At 36.7% G+C, this 23267-nt stretch overlaps 1 pseudogene; it reads left to right on the forward strand.

Moving 5' to 3' along the window:
- LOC150068502 (uncharacterized) overlaps positions 1-23267 on the forward strand; it is a 473749-nt pseudogene that overhangs the window by 415971 nt on the left and 34511 nt on the right.

The raw sequence follows: 23267 nt of genomic DNA on the forward strand, positions 1-23267 counted from the left end.
GGAGTTTTACTAAGCCATTAAATATTGTATAATTTTATTTATCCTCCTATGTATATTTTTATCTAGTTAAGTATCTTTGTTGGAGTATTGATTTAGGCATTTGGACTGATTTGATGTAGTTTAGCCAAATAACAGAAAAATGGCACCAAGTCTTCACATTTATGATCCAAGTGACACTGGTTGCTAAGGAGAGGATTATCTTTACTCTTACTAGTTAGAATATGATCCAAAAGCCATTAGAATCTCCTTGACTCTTTGGGAAATTTGCAATCTTGGTCCTCAGCTCCAGATCAACTAAATTAGCACTTATATTTGAACCAAGGCTCTAGTTAATGAAGGCTATAATCACAACAGGCAAACTCAGCCCTGCATACACATTAGACCCACATAGGATGTTTTTAAATTCTTTGTTTCCCAGACTTATTAGCCAGAATGATTGAATAAGATTCGTTAAGGTTGGAGCTCTGGCATCAGACTTTTTACATCCTCATCTAATGGGCTGCCGTGTTTGAGAAACTATTGGTTATACAATGCCCAAATGATCAGTAAATTCACTGTATCTGAAAGAGATAAAAAGAAAAAATAACATAAAACCAAATACTTAGCATTTAGTACTATTCTGTAAAAGTTCAATTAGTGTTTTTTTTTTGTTGTTTTTTTTTTTACTGATTTTTGTTTTCTTTTTTTTTTCTGCAGGTCCTGAGACTTGAACTGAGGGACTGGGCATGAGTCCCTGAACTTCTTTTGCTCAAGGCTAGAGCTCTACCACTTGAGCCGTAGCTCCACTTCTGGCTTTTTTTTAAACTTTTTTTTCAAACTTTTTTTTCACTGTAATTATAAAGGGGATGTACAGAGGCATTACAGTTACATAAGTCAAGGGATGAGTATTTGTTTTGGACAATGTCTCCTCTTCCCTCGTTCTCTCCCACGTTCTCTCTCCCATCCCATCCACAAACTGTACAGTTCATTTTCAACAATGTCCAGTGAGTACCACCGCTGAATTTGTTCACCCATTATACCTGCATGTCGGTGAGCTTCTGGCATTGGGGTAGCTTATTTATTTTCTATAGAAGTCTCAGGGACTTTCCTATCTGTGATTGCTTCAATCTGTGATCCTCAGATCTCAGCCTCCAAATTAGCTTGGATTATTGTCATGAACTACCAATCTCTAGCACTCTATTATTTTACACATTTAGGTTCACTGGTCAGTAAAATAAAGTTACTTGTTTTGACTTCTGCATATAATTTTGAGAATTTGCAATGTATATCAAAATCAAATGCATAAACAAGGAAAGATTGTTCAGGAGCCCACCCTTGTTATTCTGCCTTAGAGAAAGAAACTGAATCTCAGGGGCAAGCAAGACTGAAAAGTTTCATCACTAAGATATTTTGCTCTAAACTACATCGATCTTTTGTGCACGGGGGAATTCTGCCATGTCTTAGTTATAATTCGGGTGTACACTGCAACATGAACATAATAGGACTTACTAAAAGGAGGCCCGTTCTGAAAATCTATGCCCACTCTTTAATTTGGACTCAGTGATTTTTTTTTCTTATTTTAACTAACTTGGTGTCTTTTGATGAAAACTGCTAAAACATTGTGGGAGTGTCAGATATATTACGATTATACTTCTTTCTTCAAATTTATTTTTACTAGCTAGGTTATGGTGCCTCATGCCTATAATCCTTGCTACTTATGGGGATGTTCAGAATGGAAGGATCACAGTTTGAGGCCAGCCCAGCCAGAAAAGCCCAGAGACCATTTTTCATGTCATAGTTGTTTACAGTAGCATGTACTAATTAGTCATTCTAATCTCCACAGAGGGCTGTGTTTGGGGGATCATGGTTTTAGGCCAAACTCCTTCTCAACAGAAAGAAGCTGTGATCACACTTGTCATTTGTAAAGTTTAAAAAAAGAAAAGAAAGGAAAGGAAATAAAGGAGAAGGATTGTAGCCAAGGACAAGATTGGGCAAGAAGTGGGCTCTCATCTTAGAAGTAACTAACACAAATAAAGGACTGGAAGGCTCAGCAGTAGAAAGTCTGTCTAGAATGGTAAGGCTCTGAGTTCAAACCTCATTTCTTTGTTATTGTACAAAAAACAAATTAAAATACCATAAATATGGCTAAAATGTCTCCTTCCCTGAAGTTACTATCATTAAAATCCACCCCCCTTTCACCTACCCTTGCAAGTAACAAGTGGTATCTGTGCACATAGTTTTAAAGTTTATAATATATATGTTATATATTAAATCATTCTTGATGTGGAAAAATCATTTGTCATTAAAACATAATAGTATTAGGAATTAAGAATTTTATACATGTCCAAAATTAAAGAATTGGGAAGGGTTTTAAGACAAGGGGTTGATAAGGTTAATATTCAAAATTGTAATTCAACTCTGTAGAACAATAACCTAAAGACACATGATAAAAATGTAGCTCATAAAATAGCAAATTCCTATATAAAATATAGGCAATAAACAGAAAATTTGGATTTAACATTATATTTATGCAAAAATCTACAGATTTGGTGTTCATTGACAAAATATAAGATTCTAGTATCCTAGTAAGTATTATCTCTAAAGTAAAATTCCTAGTAATTGTTATCTATAAAGTAAAATTCTTTTTAAAACGTAAGGGATCACTCCAGAGTATCTTATTTTTGAAAGAAAATTGCATAAATTGTGTAAAAACTATGCAAAATATATTAAACTCGTGATTTTAAAATGTAACACTGTTGTGATAATGTATTCCTTTTACTTATCTTCTTTTTACTTCTTATTAAAAAGAAAAGACAACCAATGTTGGGTAGAAGAAAATATATCCTTTTAGGCTTATCTCAAAGGCTTTATATGGGTATGGAGCATTCTTTTATTATTATTATCATTATTATTATTTTGTGGGTCACTGGGCTTGACCTCAGCCTAGGCGCTCTCCCTGAGCTGTTCAGCTCAAGACTACTGCCCTACCCCTTGAGCCATAGTTCCACTTCCAGTTTTCTGGTGATTGATTGGAGATAAGAATCTCATGGCTGTTTTAGTGCTTTGAACCTTGATCCTCAGATCTCAGCCTCCTGAGTAGCTAGCATTACAGGCGTGAGCCACTGAGTCCAGCTTTGGAGCATTATTGGCCTTGGCAGGCTAATGTGACCACTAGTTATTCCACTAGTAATTCTCCTTCATGCTCCTTCTCTTTTTCCTTTCTTTCTTCCTTTCTTCCTTTTTTCCTTTGTTCTCTTTCTTTTCCTGTTTTCCTTCCCTTCTTTTCTTTTTTGCTTTCTTTCTTCAGCCTTTCTATACTTCATTCTTTCCTTCTTTCTTTGTCTTTCCTTCTTCCTTTCTTCTTTCCTTCTTTCTTTCTCTCTTTTTCTTTCTTCCTTTCTGCCTTCCTCCCATTATTTTTTCTCTCTTTCTCTTCCTTCCTTCCTTCCTTCCTTCCTTCCTTCCTTCCTTCCTTCCTTTCTTCCCCTCTCTCTCTCCTCCCTCCCTGTCTCTCTCAGTCTCTGTCTGTCTCTGTCTGTCTGCCTGTCTGTCTCTCCTTGTCTGTCTGTCTGTCTCTCCCTGTCTCTCTCTCTGTCTCTCTCTCTCAGTCTCTGTCTGTCTCTGTCTGTCTGCCTGTCTGTCTCTCCCTGTCTGTCTGTCTGTCTCTCCCTGTCTCTCTCCCTGTCTCTCTCTCTGTCTCTCTCTCTGTCTCTCTCTCTCTGTCTCTCTCTCTGTCTCTCTCTCTCTGTCTCTCTCTGTCTCTCTCTCTCTGTCTCTCTCTCTCTGTCTCTCTCTCTCTGTCTCTGTCTCTCTCTCTGTCTCTCTGTCTCTCTCTCTGTCTCTCTCTCTGTCTCTCTCTCTCTCTCTCTCTCTCTCTCTCTCTCTCTCTCTCTCTCTTCCTGTCTTTCTTTCTTTTTTCTTATGTTATGTCTGTGTTTCTACAGATGTTTTCACTATGTAGACAAGGCTGACCTGGAACTCAAAATCTTGTTTCCTTCTACAGGGTATTAAGGTTAAAGCATATACAACTATGACTACTCTGATTTTCATCCATAAATCACACACAGAAATACGAGTAAATGTTATGCTACAAAAATACTTTGCATGTAATGCTATGAAAGTGCTTATAGGCCCATTTAAACTCTTGCATTTAAACTCATCATTTAAAGAGAAATATTTTTATGTTCATTATTTTATACAATAGATGTAGCTTTCTTTGAAAGATTATCATAAAAACAAAATGCGTATAAATGATCCAAACTGATTACCTGAACATCTCCCCTTAGGAGAATGCAAGGAAGTATACATTTTACTAGAGGAAAGGTTTTTTTCTAGTGAAAAAATGAATATTATATTTATTTATCATGACTGGGACCATCACAAAACATGAATCTTGACCTCTTTCCATTTTATAAAGTTAAAGTAACCTCTCATACACACACAATGCTACCAAAAAGGACAGTTTGAATGTGAATGAAGAAGCTGAACTCAGTAGAGCAATTGTATCTATGTATTTTTAAGAACACCAATCCTTGCCTTTATTGGAATTTATCTGTCTTTGCTTTGAAGTCTACCTGAGCACAGGAGAAGGAGTTTCAAGGTCTTAACTCCATTACTGGCTTTATACAGCAGTGTCAGAGCAGTAATAGGTGTTTATCTACTAGTGTGTGCTGCTTCAGATAGAGTGGCTTATTGTAATTCTCCCGTCCAGTTTCCTTCCCCAAGGAAATATCTATATCTCAGATCTGTCTAATTAGACAGTATGTGAAGAATAGAAAATGGTGAGACAATCCCTCCACCCATGGTTACTGAGCTTAAAAAAAAAAGAAAACTCAATAAAGTTTCCATCTACATTTTCTTGTTTACATAGTAGATCAAACAAGCACAGATTTGTAACCACAGAGATGGTGACTTTGTACAATAGAACGCATGCTGTGTATCAAAGGAAGAGTGTGCCATCCCTCCACAGCTGACTTTGGGATGACATTGTAATCCTGGCCCTCTGTCTTGCTCCTCTAGACTTGGATGAATGGGGGCTGCCAGCAGTGCTGTATTAACACTCTGGGCACCTTCCACTGTGAATGTGATATGGGATACAGACTCCATGCTGACCAACGCACCTGCATAAGTGAGTAAATATTAGAACCAGCAGGAAACCATTTTCAATGAAAATCGACCTGCCTGCGTAGGAGTAGAAAGGAAAGGGTTTTTTTTTTATTCCTATTGTAAAAATATCTAAAGAAGTTGATCATCATCCAGTGCAATTTTGTCCTAGAGAATGAAAGAAAAGCTGTCTTGCTATTAAAACTAAATGACCAAAAAAACAAGAAAAAAGGGAAAAAAAGATGGGGAAGGATATGGAAATTGGCATTCGCAAGCAAAATGTGAATCTTCAAACGTGTGACTATTTCTATAGGGTGTTGCTTTTGCCATTTCTCAGTGGAGTAAAACTTTCCTAGTTTTGGTTGATATATACAGATAGATAGATAGATAGATAGATAGATAGATAGATAGATAGCATAGATAACACAGAACCACAATGGAACAGTGGGAGACTTTGCCATGATAATTACTAGCTATGATGATGTCATTTCCAACCAGATGTACAAAGTAGATTCAGTACATTCATGGTTAATATTCAATCCTCAGAGAAAGTTAAGTTGTTTATCTACCAAAGGAGTTGGGTTACTCATGCATAGTTAAAATTACATGTATGAAGTATAGATTATGATCTATTTACTCTGCATGTTCCTAAATGTAATTTGTGTTTGATATGACTGTCATTTTTTCACCCCATTTATTTGAATACAAATTTGCCAAATAAAATTTCATAAAATGTATACCTTTTACACCTAATGCCTTATAGCATTCTAATTTTATTTATAAGTGTTTACAGAACTCAGTAGCACATCAGGGCTGTGTGTGTGTGTGTGTGTGTGTGTGTGTGTGTGTGTGTGTGTGCCAGTCCAGGGGTTTGAACTCAGGGCCTGGGCACTTTCCTTGAGCTTTCTCAAGGTTAGCACTCTACCACTTGAGCCACAGCACCACTCCTTGCTTCTTCTGTATTTGTGGTTCTGAGGAATGGAACCCAGGGCTCGGTGCATGCTAAGTAAGCACTCTATCACTAGGCTACGCTCTCTGTCCAGTAGCATCTTACTTTTATAAACAACAAAAAAGAAAATGTTTTCTTTCTTTCTTGTATGATTTTTTTATTTCTTTTTTTTAACATGAATTTCATTGTCCAGGGATGTACAGAGGGTTACATATCTTACATAGGTAAGATGATGAGTTCATTTCTTGTTGAATATTGTTGCCCCTCCCTCATTTTTCTCCCACTTCTCCCCCCCAACATCCCCTTCAAAGTTGTGAAGTTCATTGTCTTGTGAGTAAGGTTGTTGCATTGGTTCCCTTTGTCCTTTGTCTCACCATTTGTTGTTACCTTTCCTTTCCCCAAAACAGATATATTTATATAACACACAGGGTACTTGTGTGGTCTTTAAATTCTATTTTTGCTAAAGCAATTTATGTGGGTTTTTGGTAGTTGAGTTCACTGAGCTGTGATCCTCTGGTGATTTAAAAAAATACATCTAATTTTATCTCCGTATCCTTTTTAAACTAATCATTATATTAAAAAATGTGAGACCTAGTACAAGACTATTTAATTGCTGGCTTTAGTCACTAAGAGTTTAGCTAGTTTATTACAAAAATTATTAGTATCATATCATATGCTCTATAATTACAAAAATCAGATGATGAACTAGCCAATGTAATTTAGTTTTGCAACATGAACTCCTTTACTTTTTCTTAGCATGTTTTACAGCTGATGAGGATCAAGGCAAAGTTAGAATGTTCTAGTCGTAGGTTTGATGTTGACCAGAGAAGACAGTTTATGAGCAAAACCGTGGGAGAAGAAAAACTTTATCACAGTCAAATGAAGATACGTATAAAAGTCACATTTTAGCATCCGAGGACATCAACGTCATCATGATTATATCTATAGCAAGCACTGATTGTGGAATGGCAGGCAGTACACATATATTTATTTCTGGAGACAATCCTCTTTATTTGGGGCTACTAATAGTTTTACTAATAGTTTTAATAGAAGTCAGTGCTCATTCCCAGTCCCAGCTTTAGGACATCATCTTCCAGTAGCATCTTTAAACTATCACTGAAGAGCAACAAAAATTATTGATTTGTGCAAATGTAGTATTTCCACTAATACTGACCTGGCAAATTGTGATATCTAATATAAAAATATTTTGAAGAGTAGGGATTAATGGGAATCAATATTATCTGGCCACTCTGATAAAATGAAATAAACACACTAGTCACCAATTACATTTCATTTAAAGGTATAATTAGCTTTCAAAACTCTGCCAGTTATTAGGTAGTTAAATCATTAAGCTCTTACCTTCTGACCATCACCCTTGAATTTTCTAAGTTTTATTTCAATGACATCAGGTCTAAAGTTGAGTTGGATAAGGATATTATAGTTTATCTTTTCTGTCTTAATTCCTTAAATGTTAAATCCTATTATATGCACTCATGTATGTTGTAGTAACAGTTTATTTTCATCTCCATATATTGTTTCCATCATGCAGAATTTCAAGAGCATAAAAAGTGAAGTTTATTTTTGTATAAAGGATGAATAAATTAAGATAATTCATGTCTGCAATAATTTCCAAGTTTTAATTGCCATATAACATTCTGAAGAAGCTGTTAGAATGAGAGCATGACACTTGACTTTCATTGGAATCTTCATGTACTTATCATGTACACACATTGAATTTTGGCTTTAGAAATTCTAGAAAAGTCTCCAATGATATATCTTGCCATTACATCAATGTTGTTCGTAAGACTCGAAGAAAGAAGGCAGGCCCTGGGGTTGATACCTGCTCTACTAGCCGCTCAGGAGACTGAGATTTGGAGGATCATATTTGAGGCCAGCCTGTCTCCAATTAACCAGCAAACACATGGGCTGGAGGTGTGGCTTAAGCGGTAGAATGCCAGCCATAATCTAAGAGAGCATGAGGCCCTGAGTTCAAAAGTAAGTACTGCCAAAAATCAACAACATTAGCAATGAAAAAGAGTTCAAGCAAAATTTAAAATTTAAATAAAGACCAATAATAAATTAAATAATGTTTCATTTAAAGATCGATAATGTGACCTGAAGGACAGCTGTTTGTATATTTTTCTGAGAGAAAGGCTTCACCGTAGAGAACTCAGTTCATATTTGTCTATCCTTTGGAGTATATTGCAGGAAGTTTGAAATGTTTTTATTTATACATCTCCTGTGCTGGTACTGAGGCTTGAAACCAGGGTCTTGTGCTCTCATTTGGCTTTTCAGTTATTGTTCAGGGCTGATTCCCAACCAATCAAGCCATATCAGCACTTCAGAAACTTTACTGGTTAATTGGAAATAAGAGACTCATGGATGTTCCTGCCCATTCTGAGTTTGACCTATGAGCCTCAGGATCTCAGCATCTGGAATAGATAGATTTCAGGTGGAAGTCACTGGTGTATTTTCTTTCTGAGATACAGCGACACTGAATTAGTTCTCTTCCCATTGCAATTGCTTGCCTAACAAAAGACAGAATGACAGGAAATGCTCAAAAGGAGATTATCATATATATTCACTTTACTACATAAGAAAAGATGGATCTAGACAGTTGTATGATTTCATTGCATTGGAGGTCTCAAAATACTTTCCCTTCCCATTTTTTCCTCTCATTTTTTCTTTATTTTAAAGATTTTATTAACTTTGATTTTTACATCATCTTTCAAATATGTTTTAACAAACAAGTATTCAAGAAGGGAATCTCTATATACAATCACTGGCACATAGATTTTAGAACATAATTAAAATTCAGCTGAGGATTTATAGGTCATATATACATATCAATCTATAGAATATAACATTATGTCTATAGAGTATATATCCCATCATAGATTTTTTTTATGTCTGTGTAGTTACGTTTATATCTCCAAGACCATGTCCATAACCTTGGGTACTCAAGTATTGAGTCATCGCTGTTGTACTGTTTGGATTTAATATACACATATGAAGGAGACATGTGCCTTTTTTCCCTTTGGTTTTGACTTCTCTCACTTAACATGACTCACTCAAATTTCATCCACTTCCCAGTGAATTCCTTTCTTTTCCCAATTTGTCCATCAACCACAGATCCATCTTGCTGTGACTTTTTTTTGACGCATCTTGTTTTCTACAGTCTCTTAACGTCAAAACAAATACCAAACACCCCAAACACGGACAGCCTTTCAGATGCGCTGCTTTCATAAAGGGCTCCCTCTCCAAGAGCTGTAGCCTTGGTGCTGCATAAACAGCTGTTACTCTCAGCCTCTGTGAGAATGAGGAGCCTCAGAGAGTGGTGTGGGCATGCATGGCTCTCCCTACACAGTCTGTTCCACACTGAGACCCCAATAAAACTAGGATGAGTTTGGTTCATAATTCCTATGCACAGTTTTGGAATGCATGGTGTCTTAATGCAACCTGAAGTCTATAATTTTTCTCAAATTCTTTAAGATGCATAGAACACCCAAAAATACTACCTATGCGTGTGTGTGTGTGTGTGTGTGTGTGTGTGTGTGTGTGTGTGTATCTGTTTCAGTGTCTGTGCTAGTCCTAGGGCTTGAACTCCTGAAGGCCCAGGGGCTGTTCATTATACCAAGGCTAACATTCTACCACTTAGCTACAGCTCCACTCCTGCTGTTTTGTGCTTAATTGAAGATAAGTGTCTCCCCATGCAGTATACAGAAGCTGACAGGTATAGAATTCCTGTCAGATTTGCAGTGTTATTGTGTTCTCTACTAGCACCGGTATTATCAAGCATTAAAAAAAAAAGCAAGCTGAAAAAAAAGGAAACTGAAGTTTAGCAATCATCAGAAAGGCAGAAATAGTTATGTTTGTACTTGTCAGCAAATTAAATATCACCTCTTGGCTTCAGGGACAGTGAAACAGCGGAATCCAGTTGAAATGATCTATATTAAGCCATTAGATATCTATACAGCTTGATTTCTTTACATGAAAAATACACAAATTGGATGAAGCTGTCTTTACTTAGTTTTACCGAATTTTCAAAATTACTAATTTATTTTAAATCATCAACTAATGAACCTCCACTGGCTTATGTAGAATGACTGCCTTAGAGCATTTTAATTTTCTTTAAAAAATATTTAATGAACTCAGACTTTAACAAGGCCAAACATAAAATAGAGTGTGAGAATTTTTATCATTTTAATAAAAGTAAGTAGGTAGCTTAAGTGCTTTTATTGAAAAGAAATATATTTGGGGTATTTTGTAAAAAAAAGTCTCATTCTGTCTAATAGATTCATATCTAGACAGGATCTGAGACATAATCTAGAGCAATATTTTACCTTAGATATAAAAAGTCTCAGAACCAAAGAGACATATTCACTTTCATTCTGGGAGAAAAACAAAACAACATAATAGTTTTCAGGAAACCTGGCTAAGCACACTTTTGCTTTTCTATCCTCCAAATAAATTCTGACAAATATAAAAGGCACAATAACAAACATGATGAAAACATTGCTAAGAAAAGTTTTATGCTACATTTGATTTTTTTTAAAAAAAAAGAACTAAGGTTTAAAGTAATACATTGTCACAATGGCTATCGATAACAAGAATTCACCTTATGTCATTTGCCTGTAAGTACAAATTTACCACTTCTCTCTGCACTTCTTTGACCTGCTCTGAGGAAATGGCTACTCCTAATTTTGGCAGCTGTAGCCTTTTCTACTGCTTAACTCCGAATTTAGGATATATCCTTTCCCCAAGTCTCTATCGAAACTCTATTCACCATGTTTCATGCAAATTATCACACAAACTCTAAGCATTCTGACTCTGGCTAAAGATAGTCTTTGTTTTTGTTATTCTGAAATATCATGTTCTGTTGCAATAATGACAAAGTACATAAATACCTACAGTGTACATGGATGCATATGTGTGTATATGCAATTGGACTTGGCATAAAATGTAAGTGGCTAGTGGCTTCTTAGTTACCAAGTCAAAGCTGTGGCATTTACATTGTCTTCTTCATGATTATTCCCTTTTTTAACCACTCTGCCCCTTGGTATCTTGACACTACAGTGTCAGCTTTCAATTGCTTCTTCTTAGCACTATCTTCCTGGTGCCCGAGTATGGATCTCATTGCCTCTTTTCCTTACTCTTTTGCTTGATTATCTGAGTTGTGCTCTTCTGTTTTTACATGTAAACAAATGCTTCTAAAATACCTAGAGTATTACATTACATACACTAAGGATCCCTTAAATATTTAATAATGGTAGAAAATATAGGAATTTCACTCTGATATTTTTGTTGTTATAGGGGAAAATTTTGAATTTGTTGCAGGATTTCTAGGTTTTTGGGAACCTTACATACAGTCTCTATTATAAAACATACCAACTCTCAATAGTTCCCCCCCAATGGTTTTTGATTGACAAAAGTTTCATTATTGAGAGGAGATGTTAGGAGACTATAACTAAATGTAAGTATTGATTATATAGACTAAAATTATCTACGACCAGAGGATGGTTTTTAAAGGCTGGAAACTAGACACTAAATAATTTATGTTATCTAGACTTATAATAGTTTGCTGTGAAATTTGCAATTGAAGTAGCTTATAAGGTTTTAGCTCTACTTTCATATACTTCATAAAATGGTTCTTGAATTTCCATTTTTAATAGCAGTCTTGTGAAAGATGCTCAGCCCAAATCTCTCTCCATAATCATATCTTTCGTTTGATGTATTTACTGAAATTGGCCTTCCCAGAGAGGTGAAATAATTAAATGATTGAAAATATAAAGCTTGCCTAGTTCTTTTTTCTCTCTTTCATGCTTTCATTACATAGGTTTATTAATATCTGCATTCACAAATAAACAAGTTGAAGCACTGATGTCTGCTTAGAGAAACCACAGCCAAAGAAATCTTAATTGCTTCAGTTCTCTAATATAAGAATTATTCATTCCTAGCTGCTTGGAATGGTCATGATCTGTTTATTCAGTGGTCCTTTTTTATTCTCACAAAGTGAGAAAAAGCCAAATAAAAGCTACCCAGATGGTATAGCCTAAAGATTTTATTTCTCTCTGTGTGATTACAAATAAATAGAATTTGGATGAGAAGAGGGTAGATATACAACTGAGCAGCTTGATTAAAACTAAGATATGCTGAGCGAAACTTTGAGCCTGAATACATTTCCTTACATTAGGTTTTCATGAGTTTCACATTTTAAGACAATGCTAAATTAAAAATAAAATAGAATTAGAAAAACCATTAGATGTGATAATCTTCAAACAAAAGATTCTTTTCTCCAAGATTTTATTTGATAAGAGGGGTGGAAGATCCTTTCTAGGAAATGCAAAGTGATTGCCCTCAAATTGGAGATGAGAGAGGTTAAAGACTTTCATTGTAACAACCTTTCAATTACTTGCATTATTTATGAAGACAAATGAGAAACAGAATTCATTTCAGATGACAGCTGATGTCTTGAATAGAGCTATGTCAGGTTAAAAAAATTGTTTAGTTTGTGAGATTGATGACACCTCTCCATCATTATTAAATTCATCACTCTTGAAATATGAAGCACTTTTTGTGTGGCAGATGATCTATTTAATCCTTGAAAAGTTGGATTTCAGGAACACATTCCCTTTGCACTCCTCATCCCCATTTTTGTGGCCTTGGTAAGAATTGTGAACTTCTCAGAATTCTATCCAGAATGTTGAGTTTTCAACTCAATTCAAAAACGTTTTCCCTCCAAACTCGAGTTTCCCGTACATTTTTCTCTTACAGGCTAAGGTAGATAGGCTTGAGTGTTTTCGACAGAGACAGACCAGTTTGAATTCTGACTGCACCTTGGGAGAGTAGTGTAGTCTTGGTCCAGTTACCCTGTCCTTGTGAGTTTCCGGAGTCTATGTCTCCATTCTGTACCCACAGCTACCAATGCTAGAAAATAATTCACAGAAAGCAAGAGCATACATTGCAAAGACACAAGCTATCCAGTAGAATGTCATTAAGAGAAAATAACTATGCAGAGGAGATGCAGGAGACAGAGTAGATTCTGGGAGTAAAAGAGACGAATATGAGAGAGGCTTTTTAAGAACTGGGATAGTGAGACAAACCTTTGACTGAACATTGTGATGCATCCCACTTTCATTGTGTAGACTGTGTTTTTTTTTGTTTTCTAGGTGATTGCATACTAAATTATAGAATACCTACCACAAGATTCCTTCCCATGTGGCTTAGGCAAATAACTTACAAGTATTGTTTATCTACTCCTACAATGTTTCTCCTTTCATGAAATGCAGATACTGAAAATAAGAGATTGTTCTTGGTGTATAACTAGGATTCATGGATTTTGCTTTAAATTACATATATGTTAAAACTTTCCATGGGATTTAGGGTTATGAGAAAAAGGTTATGCTAGTCTAAGAACAGGATGTCTTGGAAAAACTGTTCCCCCTTCCCTTTTATTAGGATAACAATGTAGTTCTCCATATATATGCTATGTGGCTTTGATCTAGTCACTTAACTAGTAAATCTCAGTATACCTCAGTTTGGGGTATACTGAAGTAAAGTGGCCTATAGATAAAATATCACTACTGCAATGTTTGACACAGAATAGACACTCAGCTGTTAGCTAATACTCCATTTGTCCATGTCAGTAGAAGTAAACAGATTAGAAAGGATCAGACAACCTAGGTATGAAGTTGTTTTAGTAACAAAATAACTTCTATTGAGCATCTTTTTTTTTGTACTGTGGTCTGAATGTGACAAAATTCATAAGGTTGACTTATGATCCTGCATACGTTGATTGTGGGAGGCAATGAGGCTTTCTGGAAGGGGATCAAGTCCTCAGGACGGAGCACTCAGACATCAATGCTGCTAACAAAGATGCCCCAGAGAGCTCCATCACCCCTTCCAGGACATACGAATACACAGAGAAGGCACAGTCTACCCACAATGAGCCCTGCCCCTTCCTATGCTCTGTCTCCAGGTGCCTTGAGCTTGGACTTACCAGCTTCCAGAATGTCAGAAATAAACCTTTGTTATTTATAAGCTACCAACCCAATGGTATTTTGTGATAGTACCTCAAATAAGCTTTTAAAAGTACCAGATTTTTAAGATACACTCATTGATTTAAACAAGTCCTCCCCCTCTTTTTTGCATTTTTAGTGTTTTCAATGTTCTGAGCACTATCCACTTTATTTTCACCATATGATAAACAGCTCCAGACTCATTTATCAGCAGCTTGTATATTTATGTCTTTCTGCTTCCTAAACCACTGGAGACAACAAGCTTTCGGCAGCTACAGGTTGAAAAGCACAAAAAAGACAAAATAGTCCTACATCTTAGAGAACCAGAAGGAATGAATTTTCCAGAACACCAGATAGGAGGAAATAACTTCAATCTAATATCCCTTCAACCACCGGCTGTTAACATAACAATCACAGAGACATTGTTTTGGCCTGGTAACTTCAATGATTTCATTATCTATAACTGGATAACTGGACTATGGACTATATACTATATGTCTTCTATTTAGCAGATGGTATGAAAATTCTGGGGTTTTTTTGGTCAGTCATTGCACTTGAACTCTGGACCTGGGCACTGTCCCTGGGCTCTTCTGCTCAAAGCTTGAGCCACAGGGCCACTTCCAATATGGGAATTCTTAAAGACTCTCTCAAATCTTAATCCTGTGTGTACACTTCAGAATTAACTCTGACCTCTGCCTCTTTAGCTCTTCAGAGTTCTCCTGTATTTTTAGACTAATTTCTTCTCATTGAGATTCCATTCTACACTCCTTTTTAGAATCTTCATCCATCAGTCTCTTCTACTATCTTCTTCTAGTTCTCTACCAGTATAGAATCCCTCTACAAACCTTGTCTTCCACTGTCAAATCTAAGCTGCATTTGGTTGCTTATTATTTTTGTTTCACCCATTGAAATGCATGACTTTCCCTTTACTGTCTCTCCTCCCTGGATTATTGGTCATACATTTCTCTCGGGTGATTCTTATCTCAGTGGTCATTATGGCCTCCTTTCCAAAAGACTTCTTTTTAAACCTCTTTCCATCCTTGAATTTTAAATCACCTTTGGAGTCCTGACCGTCACCTTCTATTTCTTTCTGGTTGGTCCTTTGCACTTACAAAATGTTGTCAAATATAATTGATAGAGCTGATCAGCACCCAGGTCAAAAAGGCCCCAGGACTTCTCTAGAGGCGTCCCCCACCATCCATGGCAAGCCTAGTGAATCTAAACTGGAATGTGCCTTCCCCCACTCCCCAGCTTTCCTTCCCCCTGTTGCTCTCCCTTCCATGCTTGTGTGGGCACAGCTGGAAATACCCCGTTTATCCACTCTCTCCAGCTGTATACATCCCTGGAACTACCAGTTTCTCCCACCTTCATAACGTCCCACCAGCTCTCTTCACAATGACTGCCCTCATTAAACCTCTCAGAGGCCCTTATGGAATGCATTTTTTTTGAAATTGTTCCTCACTGGTATCAACCTCCATCCATGCCACCAACTTTCATCCACCATCTTCACTTTTCTCACACCATCTTTGAAAAATATAATTGAAGAACTCTTTGCGGTATGTAAAACCTTTTGTGGTTTCTATGTAGTATTCAGAAGTGACCCTGAACCCTTGCAAGAGGCTTCAGGGTTGGACTTTTCATTGCTTCTGTCTCACCAGCTGTTTTCCTACCTAACTTTACCTACAGCAGCCTCAGGCACACAGAATCAGTGCCATCCCCTGGGTATACTAGCATTGCCACATCCTTAGTCCTTGGACCACACCCACCGTGCATCTGCACCTGCTGAATTTGGGGGTTGGAGGCATAACACCATTTCTCCTGCTCTAATCTCCTCTCCATTTCCCTTAAATCCTGTCTTTTCTCTACATGGAATCCCCTCACCTAAAAAGACTTTCTGGATCTACTTTCTGATTCATAAAGCAAACGTGCTCCCTGTTGAAGTATTTAAGGTTCTTTTGAAGGACGGACATCACATAGAGGCAATCTGAGTAGACAAAATAATTCTTTATTATCGTTGCAATTGAGAGGAAGGAGCAAGTATGGTTACACATTGGGTAGTAGTCTGGATAGGGTAACTATGAACTGAAAATGTTGGAACCAGGTTATTTATGTGAAATAAAATACTGCTCAGTTAAATATCACTACCATCCTGAAGACTGGTTAATTTGGATTCTTACACAAGCCAAAGAAGGAATGGGTATTTGGGTTTGGAAACCTGAGGTCTTCCAGTGCTAAGTGGAACATTAGGGCCTGACAAGGAGAGGTGCTTAGAAAAATGCCTGTGGAAGGCGAACCCAGAGCTTTTAGCCATCATTTGAAAAACTGGATCAAGACAGGACTTGTGAAATATGGTTTTATAATCATGATAGGTTCAAGGCACAATGATAATACATAGCATTTCATGAATGCCTTGAAAAGCTTGCTCTTCTTATCTGTCTCTGACAGTAGATTTGCATTATTTTTATATCTTACAGCAAAGGATGGAAGTAAAGCATTCTGATTTATGTAATGATTGTCAATTCATTTATCCATTTATGGTTTAAAATATAAAGATCATTTTACTTTAACACTTATGAAACCCTGCCCTAAGTTGAAGACTTAATTACAGGGACCCAAGTTCACCTATATTCCCAATTTAGCAATTTCTACTCTACTTGATAACACAGATATTGTTTTATGACATGGTTACTTTTGTATTTTCTTCTTCTTTTAAAACATATTGCTAATAATTCTATTACAGGTGTAATTAATTCTGAGCATTGTCTTGAATCATCTTTGGAAGAAGACAATAAAACGTGATTTAGGAATAACTAAATCCAAGCTTAGATTTGTCACTTGACTTCTTCACAAAAATCATCCAGTGACATCCTTGTACATTGTCACCCTCAAATGTACTAGAGATATGCACCTGTCATTCAGCTGGTTTGCATATCGGTCCCCAGAAATTCTGAGTATTTGTCATTACCACAACATAAGAGAGAAACATGCAGAAGGACCAAATCAGGTCTCCCCATCAAAAGGAGAGTAGGAATACCTAAAATTCAAGAGCTTGGTGCAAAGAGGCCACTTCAAAAAGACAAGTTATGATGATGATTAATGAGTTAGGGACAATGCTCTGGTTTAAGTCCAGGGCATTGGACTTGCAAGATTAAGGAGAAAGACATGCAACCTGAGTTTGAGGACTAATCTCACCACCTGAAACTCAGTTTAAGTAACTGTAAGTTGGAACAATGAAAGTTAGATTCTGAAAGACAAGGCGATAGTATTGACAGACAAGTGGAAGGCCCAAGTGAGAATTAAAATTGGAGCAGCTCAAAGTAAGGGTAGAGGGAGGAAGGATGTTGTGAACTTTCATATAAAAAACCTTCAAGGACCTTTACAGGAATCATAAGAACAAGATTAACACTAACCCTACCATCAAAACTTAATACCACACGCTCATGCAACTTGCAGGTATGAGTAAACAAAAGCTGCTATGACAGGAAAGCAGCCATCTCCAAGGCTCAGTCCTCTGGATAGTCTAACTCCCTACCTTTAAGCATCATTAATTAAGCCAAAGATCAATACTCTAGAATCTGTACATTGGTGCTGTGCTTGTTACTTTGGTCATATTCATCAATAATATGATTGCTATGATTTTAAATGATCATTTCCAATACTACAATAACCTAAAAGATTAGATATGATTATTTTCATTTTTTAAATACTGGAAATGAAGTTCACAGTGATTAATCTCAGAGATTGGTCATCATAGTCTTGGGTAGATAGCCCCATGGACTATTTCTTAAATCAGTAACTACTGTAAGACATCAGATTGTAGTGTATTCAATACATTTTTTTTTGGAGGGGAAAAGGAGATGCATAAGAGGTGGACCATATGTGTCATGTAATCCTTAGTAAAGTTTCTCATCCGGGTTCTGATGTCCAGTCCTTACTTCATGTTATGGGAATGATCTGTGTTCCTTCTTGAAAAGAAATGTTTTCAATGACCAATTGTTTTTCATCACCATCCTCCTTGGCTCAATTTGAATTGTAGTAGTTTGTCCTTCTGTTTGGACAGGACCATAGAGCAGAATCTTAAACTTTTATAACGCCATGGCCGTCTTACCTCCTTTTTGTCTGGTATGAGTCTTACAGCTCTTACTTCAATCAACGGTATAGAAACTCAGTGCTATCTACCCATGGTGGACCGAGGTGACCTCCCATGGTGGCGACCGTCCAAGACTCCCTTCAGACAGCTTATTATACAGAGTGTGGCAGAGAGATCGCAGCCTTGGCAACAGGAGGCGCTGAGCTAACGCCTCAACCTTGCACCTAGCAACTATATGCATGAGGATGTGCACCCCAAAGATAACAGTGGCTAACAGAAAGGCCTTGCTATCTATGTGAGCACAATATGGGCACTTTCTATGGACTGTTGGGTTTAAACTTCATAAAACTCTGTGTACTGGGCACTTATGTTGCTACTGTTTGTCAGTGTGAAAAGCAAGGAGATCTGGAACATTCCAACAGCTTGACAAAAGTCATTGTACTTCTACAGGACAGATCCACCACCTGACTTTTGAGTCTCACTAACTAGTTGAATCCAATAGTGTTATGAGAAACAACAACAACATAACAACCAAACACAAAGCCAGGCGAGGTGGCTCCTCGTTACTCAGAGGGCTGAGATCGAGGATCAAGGTTCAAAGCCAGCCCCAGGCACAAAAGGACCTGAGACTCTTAGCTCCAATTAACCTCTAGAAAACAGAAAGTGGACTCAGCATTTACCCAACTGTCCAGAAACAAGGACATACTAAATCCACTAGCACAACGATGTTCATTGCAGCACTATTTACCATAGCAAAGATATGGAACCAATTCAGATGTCCCCCAGTTGATGAATGGATCAACAAGATGTGGTCTTTATACACAATGGAATTCTATGCTGCTGTCAGAAAGAACAACATCTCCCCATTTGTAAGGAAATGGAAAGACTTAGAAAAAATCATATTAAGTGAAGTAAGCCAGACTCAAAGGAACATAGGCTCAATGGTTTCCCTCATTTGCGATAATCAGTAGAAACCTAGGACTCTTCTAGCAGAGATTTGCAATAGAGCAAAACCTAGATACATAAGGCCATATAGTATGACACTAAATGAAAGGACCTCTAGGATATAGAAACAAAAGCCATATAATGAGTGATTGTTGTCCTTAATGTACTATGTTATCTCTCATCTCTTTTGCTTTCCCTTGGTTATCTCATATTGTTACAGTATTTCACTTTGTTATCTGATGTATTGGATATATGCGTATTTGGTTATTTGAAATTGGATAGGAAAGGGGGGAAAACAAGATGAGGGTGGGGGGAGGGAAATGGGGACCAAGACATGAGAAAGGGTATCAATGTATGTGAAGTAATGCACCTTCCATCTGGAGAATGTAATGTAACCCTTCTATTAAATACAATAAAAATTACATGAAAAAAAAAAAGAAAACAGAAAGTGGGGCTTGGCTCAAGGCTAGGGTGGTAGCCTTGAGCTGAAGAGCTCAGGGACAGCACCCAGGCCAGTTCAAGCTCCATAACACCCCCCCTAAAAAAAAAAAGAACAAAAAGGCATTTCTCTGCACAAGTTAGTTGCTGGATGCTATTGTTAACTATTTTAAGGAAAAGATGGTAACTGGAATGTAAAGGACTTGCACTGAAGTGTTACATACATCGAAAAGGGTTTCGGCATATTAAGAAGTCTGAAGCCTGGCAAAGGGATTATTGTATTAATTCTGGACTGGTGACAGATTCTAGCACTGTGGATTATGACAATAGTCAAAGGACTGACTTACTAGAAACTGCAATCCTTTTTCTATGGATACCCAGATAAATCCATCTTTATTTTGCCATAACTATGGTCATTTCAGATTATACAATCTTGGAGTTGAAGTTCTCGGCCTGGGCAAGTAGGCTACCACCCTACCCTTGAGCCCAAGCCCCACTTTCTGTTTTCTAGAGATTAATTGGAGATAAGAATCTCAGGTCCTTTTGTCCCTGGGCTGGCTTTGAACCTTGATCCTCAGATCTCAGCCTCCTGAGTAGCTAGGATTACAGGCATGAGACACTGTGCCTGGTGCAAAGGTTTTTTTTTTGTTGTTTTTTTTTTTTTTGCTAGTCCTAGGTTTGAGCTCAGGGTCTGAGCATTGTCCTTGGACTTTTTCAAGGCTAGAGCTCTACCACTTGAGCCTCAGCACCACTTCTGGCTTTTTTTCTATATATGTGGTACCTAGGAATTGAACCTGGGTCTTCGTGCATACTAGGCAAGCACTCCATGACTAGGCCAAACTCCCAGCCCCAGTTTTTTTATTTTTTTAAACTAGCTTTATCAAGGGTAAATATAATGGATTGACTATACAAGCCAAATGCATAGGAACTTGGATCAAACTTTGTTATAATGTTTAATAATAATTGGGTAATTTGGAATGAAAAGAGTGAAGTTCCAAGATGTATTCTTGTTAGACCTTGTTCGAATTTTGAATGTTGTCTACTAAATGGTTAAAAACATACTAAGCCTTTATCATATTGATCTCTACCCAATGAGATTCATAGAATAAAAACCAGTCCCATAAAAAGTATCTTTACCCAGTTTTGTGTAATGTATCAGTGCCTGCAGTAATTTATTTTAGAAGTGAATATAGTATATGGCTCAAACTTTTAATAATTGCAGTACAACAATTTGATTGATTTTTCTACCTCTGAAGTTTTCTATACTTCATATTGGAAAAAAATGTACAAGGTTTCAACATTTTTCTTTGATCTAGGCTAAATGTAAAGTTAAATGCACGTAATTTTATGGAAATTTATATTTTATATTTAATTGTTGAATTGGTCTATTGTTTGCTTATGTCCTGATTCATACAATTCATATTTTTTAATCTTTAGATTAGAATACCATCTAACTTCAACCTGATCTTATTTCCAAAAGAAGATGATTTAATAATCTTTTCAAGTTCTCATTATAACTTTTATGAGACCCCACGGTGTAAGAACAACATTATTTCATCTCTTAATATTTCCTTGGGACTAGTGAAAGTTTTGCAAAGTATGATATCACAGACAGATCAGAACAATGGCGTAAAGCAAGCAAGAAAAAAAATACCCATTAGGTCTCTGTAGCCCTATTCTGAATGTCGAAACAGACTGTCCCATCTTTGTCACCCAGTTGATTAAGCCCATAGTACAAGGAATTTAAACTTGTATGTAATCATTGAGCTACAAAATTTAAGACATAGGAGAATAAGCTTCCTTCCTTTCAGTGACTGACATATTGGCTAACCCTTTCCTTTGTAGCTTAAATGAGTAAGTGCAGAATCTCAAATTCAGTAGGCTACATCCTACACTGGAAGCAAAAAAAAATATGAAATAAAGAATAATTGATATTGTACATGCCCCCATTAAAACAAGTCTCATTTAAGTGTAATGTGATTTAAAATTGTATTTCCTTTAAGTAGGCTAACCTGAATGAAGGCACCCTTTATGCAGCTTAAGCAATTCCCTCACCATCTCGATCAGAGACCTTGAACTGAGAGCACGTGTTTAATGATGCCCGGACTAGCTATTGATTAAACACTGACAATGTTCAGAGGAACAGAGAATCAAAAAGCCTCCCCCATGGCCAGCTCTGCGATGCTCACTCCTTAATAGATGGCAAAGGAGGATTCTAAATGAGATCTGCTGCCCTGGCAGCCCTCAGAACTCCACAGGCAGCGGGCTCATTTCTGCTTTGCAGTCCTTTGCAGCTGCCATGTCTACAATGTGCATTGCACTCTAGAAATAAACCTAGATGTCCCTCTTCTTTATTTCTTATTCTTCCTTTTGCAAAAAGAAATATATAATCTATTAACATACTATCTATATATTACAGATGTAGTATATGTTATATATACATTTATATAATATATGATATTTAAATTCATATACATGAGTTAATGGTCACACTTCAAAGATGGGATGAATTCAAGTTTGAGGTTAACAAATATAAAGAACAATGAAGGCAGATCCTGAAAAAAACAATTTATACTGATTAATCATCCCCTGAATTAAACAAATACACTATAACAAAGATGGCTAAAAAGAGCTGAAGAGCAAGGCATAATACAAAAAATTGAAAAGATTTCAAAGTCAGGACTGATATTCTCACTGAGTTACTCTGTTGACTTGGCTACCTCCCAGAGACTCAGATATTTTTAGCAATCCCCTTTTTTTTTGGTGTGGGAAGGATTGTGACCTAGAATTGTAAATTAAAGCTGATTTTCTACGTGGGATTGGGAGGGGGGGAGAAATAACTTCCAGTGGTGGAACCACCTACTTGTTTTACCTCTCACAAACATTGAAAGGACCACCTAGAGTGTCAGGCACATTGCTGGGCTCTTTCCTTTTCAGTTATTTAATCCTTGGAACAACCCCACAAAACACTCATAATCTATTTTATAGATGTAGAACGTGAAGCTTAAAGGAATTAAATAAATCCCCTATTATCAAACAATCAGTAAATAGGTGAGAAGAGAGTTGAACAGCTAGACACTGAAAGAGCAAGGATTAAAAAATCAGATATTTTGATTAATAGTCTATTGAACTAATTACCATATAATGCCTTTCTCAGTTTAATCATACCCTAGATAAGAAGGTTGTATGGAGAGCTCAGGTCTTTAAAATTTGTATCTGTTCTTTGACTAATTTATTTCTTATTTTTACCCTAAAGATTGTATATTGAAGGCGTAAACTTTGTAATTAAGAATAAAATTGGAGATTTACAATAGAGCAAAACCTAGATACATAGGCTAAATGAAATGACCTCCAGGATATAGAAACAAAAGCCATATAATGAGTGATTGTTGGTCCTTAATGTACTATGTTACTCTCATCTCTTTTGCTGTCCCTTGGTTATCTCATATTATTACAGCATTTTACCTTGTTATCTGATATATTTTATATATGTTTATCTGGTTATTTGAAAGAGGATAGGAAAGGGGGGAAAACAAGATGAGAGGTAGGGGTGAGGGGAGGGAAATGGGGACCAAGACATGAGAAAGATTATCAATGTTTGTGAAGTAATGTACCTTCTATCTGGTGAATATAATATAACCCTTCCATTAATTACAATAAAAATTATATGAAAAAAGAATAAAATTGGATAACCATATCCCCCCCACTTACAAGCAACCATTGTCAATATTTGTTCCATTTTTGG

This window comes from Megascapheus bottae, chromosome 1 (genome assembly GCF_031878675.1).
Source record: "Megascapheus bottae isolate mThoBot1 chromosome 1, mThoBot2.hap1, whole genome shotgun sequence".
In the NCBI taxonomy this organism is placed as follows: domain Eukaryota; kingdom Metazoa; phylum Chordata; class Mammalia; order Rodentia; family Geomyidae; genus Megascapheus; species Megascapheus bottae.